Here is a 7573-nt window from a genome sequence, read left to right on the forward strand (position 1 = left end):
AACGAAAGAAGGAACTTGAGTTCTCAGGCTGGGGGTGGGGAACGGCTCTGAAGACACTTTCTCCTTTATCCCTCTCCCTGCTAACAGGAGTCCTTCTCACAACTTTAGAGGGGGTAGATTTAGAAGATGGCTCCTGTCTCAGGAAGAGAAGAGAATCTGTCTCCCTGCCCTTTGCCCTGGTGATGGCCGTGCCCGTGATGGAGAAGCTGCCTCTCCTGTGCGTCATTTTGGGGGAGAGCACGGATGCAACCACTTCTAGTTTCTGTCCCTTGCTTTGCTGGGATTGCTCTCAGTGCTCTGCGAGGTACCGGGTGTGTCTGGTGGGTGTCAGTGGTTGATTTGACAAGTTCTCCAGGGTCAATGATTAGCTCTCCAAACCCCCTAGAAAACAACACTCTGTCTGCTATATCTCAGAGCTCTGGAGGCGTCAGCTGGGTGCGTCATCTCTGTGGGTTTTTTCCAGCCGTGGGAGTGGCTGCAGTAGAGGAAGGAGCTCAAGCTTGTGCAGCAGCGTCAGAGGGTCACATTGTTCTAGAAATCAGCTCTGGGAAGTGGGTGTTGGAGGAAGGGGGATGGGAAATCCATATGCCCTACGCCTGCCTGCCCTGCCTGCCCTGAGTCTTTAGAAAACAAGAAAGTTGTTTTCTTGGAGCGCCCTTTGCCTTTTATTTCTGACCTGCATTTCCAGAGAACCCACTGCAAAGGCAGAACTATAAAGATTACCGGATTAGATAGGATCAAAAGAAGCCAGGGAGGAATCCAGGGGCATGAAGACTTGCCCATGCTGGCCTCTGGACCCCAGGACCCCAGATGAAGGGTCTCAGAAACTTCTCTCTTGGCTAAACCTGACTGGCCTTGCCGAGCAGGGAAGGGGTGGGGTGGATTCTGGCATTCTCTGGAGGCTTCAGGCCTGGTGGGAGTCAGGAGGACTTGCTGACAGTATGCTCAGAGGCCGGGTTTCACATTTGGGCTGCTTTAGTCTTTTAGCATCAACGTCCTTGAAGCCGGGAGGCCTGAAGTCTTTCGTGTTCTTTCCACCCTTTGTTTGCTGTGTTTTAAAGAATTAGCATCATCACTTCTTCCATCTAATCCTCTCATTTTACACGTTAGGAACTCAGCACTGAGACATTATCTGGGTTGGTGCCTGAGGTCACGTGGCTGTTTGTCAGTGAGGTGACTGCCAGGAACCAGAAGCCTGGGCCTCCTATTTTTAGCCTGGGCTTTTTTGAGGGGAGCATGAGATGATGGGCTAAGATGGATTCACCCTCTTATGTTTGTGTCCTTAGGTCCAGATGAAGAGGAAGTTTGAGACTTGGTGAATAAACAAGACATTAAAGTACTAGCGGAGAGAGCAGCTATGATCAGACATGATGGCATTAAAGGAGCACAGATGCAGGCCAGAGAAAAGGCGCCTTGAAGAAATTCAGTGTTGTGCTTTTTAATTTTTTGAATCCAAGTCTCACTTTGTCATCTAGGTAAGAGTGCAATGACATGATCACAGCTCACCACAACTTCGACCTCTTGTACTTAGGTGATCCTTCTGCCTCAGCCTCCTGAGTTGTTGAGACTGTAGGTGACTGCCACCATGCCTGGTTTTTTTTTTTTTTAGTTGGAATCTTACTCTATTGCCCAGGCTGGAGTGCAATGGCACACTCCTAGCCACCGCAGCCTCTATCTGCTGGGCTCAGGCGATCCTTCCGTCTCAGCCTCCCGAGTAGCTGGGACTACAGGTATGCACTGCCACACCCGGCTGATTTTCTAAAATTTATTGTAGAGACAAGGTCTTGCCAAGCTGCCCAGGCCGGTCTTGAACCCCTGGGCTTAGGCAGTACTCTTGCCTCTGTCTCCCAAAGTGCTAGGATTACAGGTGTGAGTCACTAAGCTGGGTTTTTTCTTTTTTTTTTTGAGTAGGGGTCTGTTGCCCAGGCTAGAGTGCAGTGGCACAATCATAGCTCACTACAGCCTCGACCTCCTGGGATAAGGTGATCCTCCCATCTCAGCCTCCCAAAGTGCTGGGATTACAGGCGTGGGCCACTGCATGTGGTCTGGTGTTATGCTTTTATTTATTTATTTTTTTGAGTTGGAGTCTCACTCTGTCACCCAGACTGGAGTGCAGTGGCCGCTCCCGGCCACCACAGCCTCGACCTGGTGATCCTTCCGCCTCAGCCTTCCAAGTAGCCAGAATTACAGGCATGCGCTACCATGCCCAGCTGATTTTTTTGATTTATTGTAGAGATAAGGGTCTTGCTGCCCAGGTGGGTCTCGAACCCGCAGGCTCAGGCAATCCACTCACCTCAGCCTCTCAAGGCGCGGGATTACAGAATGAGCCACCGAGCCCGGCTTGGTGTTATGCTTTTAAAACGATCCCAGGCCGGGCTTGGTGGCTCAGCCTGTAGTACCACGTCTTTGGGAGGCTGAGGTGAGTGGATTGCCTGAGCCCACCGGTTTGAGACCCGCCTGGGCAGTGAGACCTCATCTCTATAATAAAAAATCAAAAAATCAGCCGGGCGTGGTAGCGCATGCCTGTAATTCCGGCTACTTGGAAGGCTGAGGCGGAGGGATCACCGGAGCCCAGCAGGTTGAGGCTGCGGTGGCCGGGAGCGGCCACTGCACTCCAGTCTGGGCGACAGAGTGAGACTCCAACTCAACAACAAAAAAAACAACAAAAAAAATGATCCTTAGTTCCAAGAGTTCAGAGAAGGGTACACAACCGAATGAATTATTTTTTTCACCTACTGACTAGAAGGGGGAATCAGAACTTTCTCTTTGGCCTTTTGGTACAAGAAATTCCTAAATACTGCACTTTAATTAATCCTCTTTCCCCAAACTTAGAGAATCAACCAAAAAATGTACAGTTAGCTCTCTGTGTCCGTGGGTCCTTCATCTGTGGAGTCATCCAACAGTAGATCAAAAATATTCTTTGGAAAAAAACTGCATTTCTAATAGACGTGTACAGACATTATTCTTGTCATAATTCCCTAAATACAGTACAACAGCTATGTACACAGCATTTACTTTGTGTTGGGTATTATAAACAACCTGGTGATGATTTAAGTATACGGGAGGATGTGTGTGGTTGTACGCCGGACCCAGTGTCCTTGAATTTTGCTGTCTGTAGGAGGTCCTGGACCCAATCCCCCCCAGAAACCAAGGGACCTCTAGACAGCGGTCCCAATAGTCTAAGGAACATTCTATAATCTGCAAAGTGAACAGAAATGAATTTAGTAACACTGACAATAATTTAAAGCACATAGGCCCTCCATGTTCATGTCCTGGGCTCCAGGGTGGGGAGACAGCACAGACCCCCCAGGGCAGGTCCTGGGTCTTCTCCCAGGCCTGGAAACACTGGTTAGGGAGGCCGTGGGAAGGGCTGGCAAGGGAGGGAGGCAGATCTGGGACTGAGGACCAGCTTCTGCTGTCAATTAGCTGTGGTTTTTCAGGCCTGTCACACATTCCCCAGGCTCCCAAATCCTCATTTGTGAAACGAGGTGACCCGAGTCTGTTCTCCTCCCAGCGCTACAATTCTAAAAATTTTCCAACCCCAGAACCAGCATCAAGACTGTTCCCGAAGGGAACCGGCTGCATCTCAGTAATATTCCACTCTTCAGGGTTTAAAAAAAAAAATCAAGAGAAAATGAAAAAGCATTCAACCTCAAGTAGCCGCAGCCATGCTTCCTTGTAAACTCTGGCCCTCCTCCCTAACCTGGGGGAGGTGGATCCCCTTTGCTCTCTGTAATCCACTTTCTTTTTTGAGTCTCACTCTGTTGCCCAGGCTGGAGTGCAGTGGCACACTCTGGGCCATCGCAGCCTCGACCTGCTGGTCTCAGGTGATCCTTCCATCTCAGCCTTCCAAGTAGCTAGAACTACCACGCTTGGCTAATTTCTGATTTTATTGTAGAGATGAGGTCTCACCAAGTTGCCCAGGTGGGTCTTGAACCTCTGGGCTCAGGCAATCCATTCACCTCAGCCTCCCAAAGTGCTGGGATTACAGGCTGAGCCACCGAGCCCAGCTTGAGCCACCGAGCCTGGCTTGAGCCACTGAGCCCGGGTTGTAATCTACTCTCTAAATGAAACGAGAGACCCCGAGAATCTTGGGGTAGACTTAGCTTTTATTTATTTATTTAATTTTTTGAGTTGGAGTCTCACTCTGTCACCCAGACCGGAGTGCAATGGCTGCTCCTGGCCACCGCAGCCTCGACCTCCTGGGCTCCAGCGATCCTTCCTCCTCAGCCTTCTAAGTAGCTGGAACTACAGGCACGCGTTACCACGACCGGCTAATTTTTTGATTTATTGTAGAGACGAGGTCTTGCCAAGTTGCCCAGGCGGGTCTCGAACCCGCGGGCTCAGGCAATTCACTCACCTCAGCCTCCCAAGGTGTGGGATTACAGGCTGAGCCACCAAGCCCGGCTACACTTAGCTTTTAGTGCAGCCATTTTTGCTTAAGCTTTACCCCTGACACACCTTGCTATGCAGTCTGCAGGGCCTGCATGTCCCTCTTACCCTAGAACCCTTAACCCTTTCCCGAAGCTGGCCCCCAGGACCAGTTCCCCAGGGTCAGGCCTTAGATGACGCAGACCCCCTTGAGCATGTCCAGCCCTCCGAACAATCTTTCTTCCAGGCATTCATGTCGATACATTGCCATCAGCCGTCCATAAGGACCCCCACCGGGAGGCGTCTGTACACCACCTGACCTTGACAGCCTCCAGTCCACCACCACGAGATGCTGGTGCCTGGCGATGTCAAGATCCAAAACTTCTGCGGCTGCTTTCCTAACCCTAATCCCACTGTCCGAAGGGCCTTAAGTATACCCGGTTCTCGGCCCTTCAGAGCCACACTCACCTGAGTGCCTTCCCCTTTCTAGCTATGAAAGGTGAATAATAAACCTCACTTCCTTCTGCTCCCTTCCTTGTTGCAATCTTGCATTATTCCCATGGCACCAGCCCACCTTGCCTCAGTTTACCCTTCCACTAAATAAACCCTATTTCCGATCTAAAAATAATAAATCAGCGGAGCGTGCTCACTCAGCCTGTCGTCCCAGCACTTTAGGAGGCCGAAGCGAGAGGACTGCCTGAGCCCAGGGGTTCAAGACCAGCCTGGGCAACTTGGTGAGACCTTGTCAATACAATAAATAAAAAAATTAGCCGGGCGTGGTGGTGCTCACCTGTAGTTCCAGCTACTTGGAAGGCTGAGGCAGAAGAATCGCCAGAGCCCAGCAGGTTGAGGCTGCGATGGCCAAGAGCGTGCCACTGCCCTCCAGCCTGGGTGGCAGAGTGAGAGACTTCAGTTCAAAAAAATGAGGCCAGGTTCGGTGGCTCTGCCTGTAATCCCAGTGCTTTGGGAGGCTGAGGTGAGTGTATTGCCTGAGCCCGCGGGTTTGAGACCAGCCCAGGCAACTTGGTGAGCCCTTGTCTCTACAATAAAGTAAAAAATAGCCGGGCGTAGCAGTGCGTGCCTGTAGTTCGGCTACTTGGAAGGCTGAGGCGGAAGGATCGCCGGAGCCCAGCAGGTCGAGGCTGCGGTGGCTGGGAGCGTGCCACTGACCTCCAGCCTGGGTGACAGAGTGAGACTCCCACTCAAAAAATAAACAAAGAAATAAATAAACCAAGAGAAAAAAACAGAACAGCCTCACCAGAACCCACTGAGAAGAGTTGCTTACATCAGCTCTGCAGAAGGGGTGGGGTGGGGGGCACAGGGTGTCACCCCCTTCCTCCCTGCAGCTCCCAGACCCGTCCCCTCCCCAACAATCCCTGGCATTTTCATGAGCCAGAGGAGTTTTTAAAAATCAAAGGTAATCCCAGTGCTTTGGGGGCGGGGATGGCCCGGGCCTAGGGGTTTGAGACCCGCCTGGGCAGCTTGGCAGGACCTCATCTGTACAATAAATACATTAAGAAAAAAATTAGCCAGACGTGGTGGCGTGTGCCTGCAGTTCCAGCTCCTTGGAAGGCTGAGCCCAGCAGATCGAGCCACTGCACTTCGGCCTGGGCGACAGAGCGACACGCCCCACTCCCCAAAATAAAAGGCTTCGATTTCCCCCGGTTCCCACGGATCGCCAGCCAACCTCCGTCCTAAATGTCCTCCCTAAAACCAAGTCTTTTGACGGGTTCCAGAATACAGACCCGGGGACCGGGGTCGGGGGGGGGCAGGAGAGGGTGGCTGTCACCACCCACGGAACCCTTTTGTGTCACTGCTCCAGTCTTTCCTAAAAATAAAAATAAATAAAAACAACAATAACGCCGCAGCTGGCTCGGCCCGCGGCCCCTCCCGCCTCGGCAGTCCCAGACGCTTCGGGCCCGGCGACCTAGAACCCGCCCAACGGGGTCGCGATTCGCGGACCCGCCTCGGATCGCGACGGGAGGGTCGCGCGCGCGTTTTTCACGAAGGGGCGACACCGAGACAAGAGGGAGGAAGCGGCAGAGGGCCAGGGAGAGGGAGGGCTGGCAGGCCTCGGCGACACGCACACCAGCCTCCGAGCGAGGGGAGGGAACCGGGTGGCGACCAAGAAGCCCCCAACCTGGCAGCACCCGCCGCCGCCACCGCCCCCCCTCAGGCCCGGCGCGGGGGGCGGGGAGCGCGTGCGCAGTGGCGCGCTGCGCCAACTGCCGCGTCCCCGGGAAGGCGGCCGAGACCGGCTGGAGCCGGTTAGAACTGGCCGCTCCCGCCCGCCGGCCGGCGCCGCACAAAGCGAGGGCGGCTCACGGCCCCGCGTATCCCTGCGCGGCGCCGGGTCGGGGGGGGGAACCTCGGGCCGCGCCCCACCCCCAGCCTTTGTCCCCGCGCCCCGCTGTCCCCTCCCCGGAAGGACGCGGGCCTCGGGCTTCCGGACGGCCCCGGCCCCGGTGTCTCCTAGGCGGCCTCGGAGATGGTCGGGGCCCGGGGAGAGCGGCGATCTCCCGCCCGGTGCCCCCCCATCCCCACCGTCGCGGCGGCCATCTTAACCGCTTAGAGGCCTGGAGCTGCTGCCGGTCCGGGCCATGTGTTTTCCTAACTGTCCCCTTAGGGTGACCGTCCCGTGGGGAGGGGGTGTTATTTAAAGGAAACCACTCAAGCCGCGCAAAAAAAAAAAAAAAGGGTTTGGAGGAACGCTTTTATTCCCCCCCAGCGCCATTTACAAAGTGTTAAGCTTAGACCCAAGTAGAGACGACCCAGAATCGAGGAGGCCCCCTTCAACGCTCGCCGTGTCCCTCCCTGGCTGCCGAGGTCGCTGAGAGCCACCCGCCTTGGGGGCTACGTTGAAAGACACCCCCCACCCTTGAACTTGGTTTCTGCGGCGACGTGGCTTCGGGGAACTTTCCCGGGAGACTTGAACGCTGAGAAACGCTCGCGTTTGCAAAGGCCGCGGGGCGCCGCGCTCCGTGGGAAACGCCTTCCTGAGCTGGGCGGGCGTGGGTCGCGGGGGAGAAACTCCATTTTGGCCTTTGGAGGCCGAGGCCTGGTCGGTGACGTCATGGAAGTGGGGCCGCCGGCAAACCCGCGTTAAACCCGCGTGGACCCTCTTCCAGTAGCTTCCCGGGTACCCCCCCATGCTCCCCCCGAATCACAAAAGGCATCTTCGGAGTTTAAATGGCTCCGGGTT

Source organism: Carlito syrichta, unplaced genomic scaffold, assembly GCF_000164805.1.
Source record: "Carlito syrichta isolate Samal-C Ts95f unplaced genomic scaffold, Tarsius_syrichta-2.0.1 Scaffold289202, whole genome shotgun sequence".
NCBI classification, from domain to species: Eukaryota; Metazoa; Chordata; class Mammalia; order Primates; family Tarsiidae; genus Carlito; species Carlito syrichta.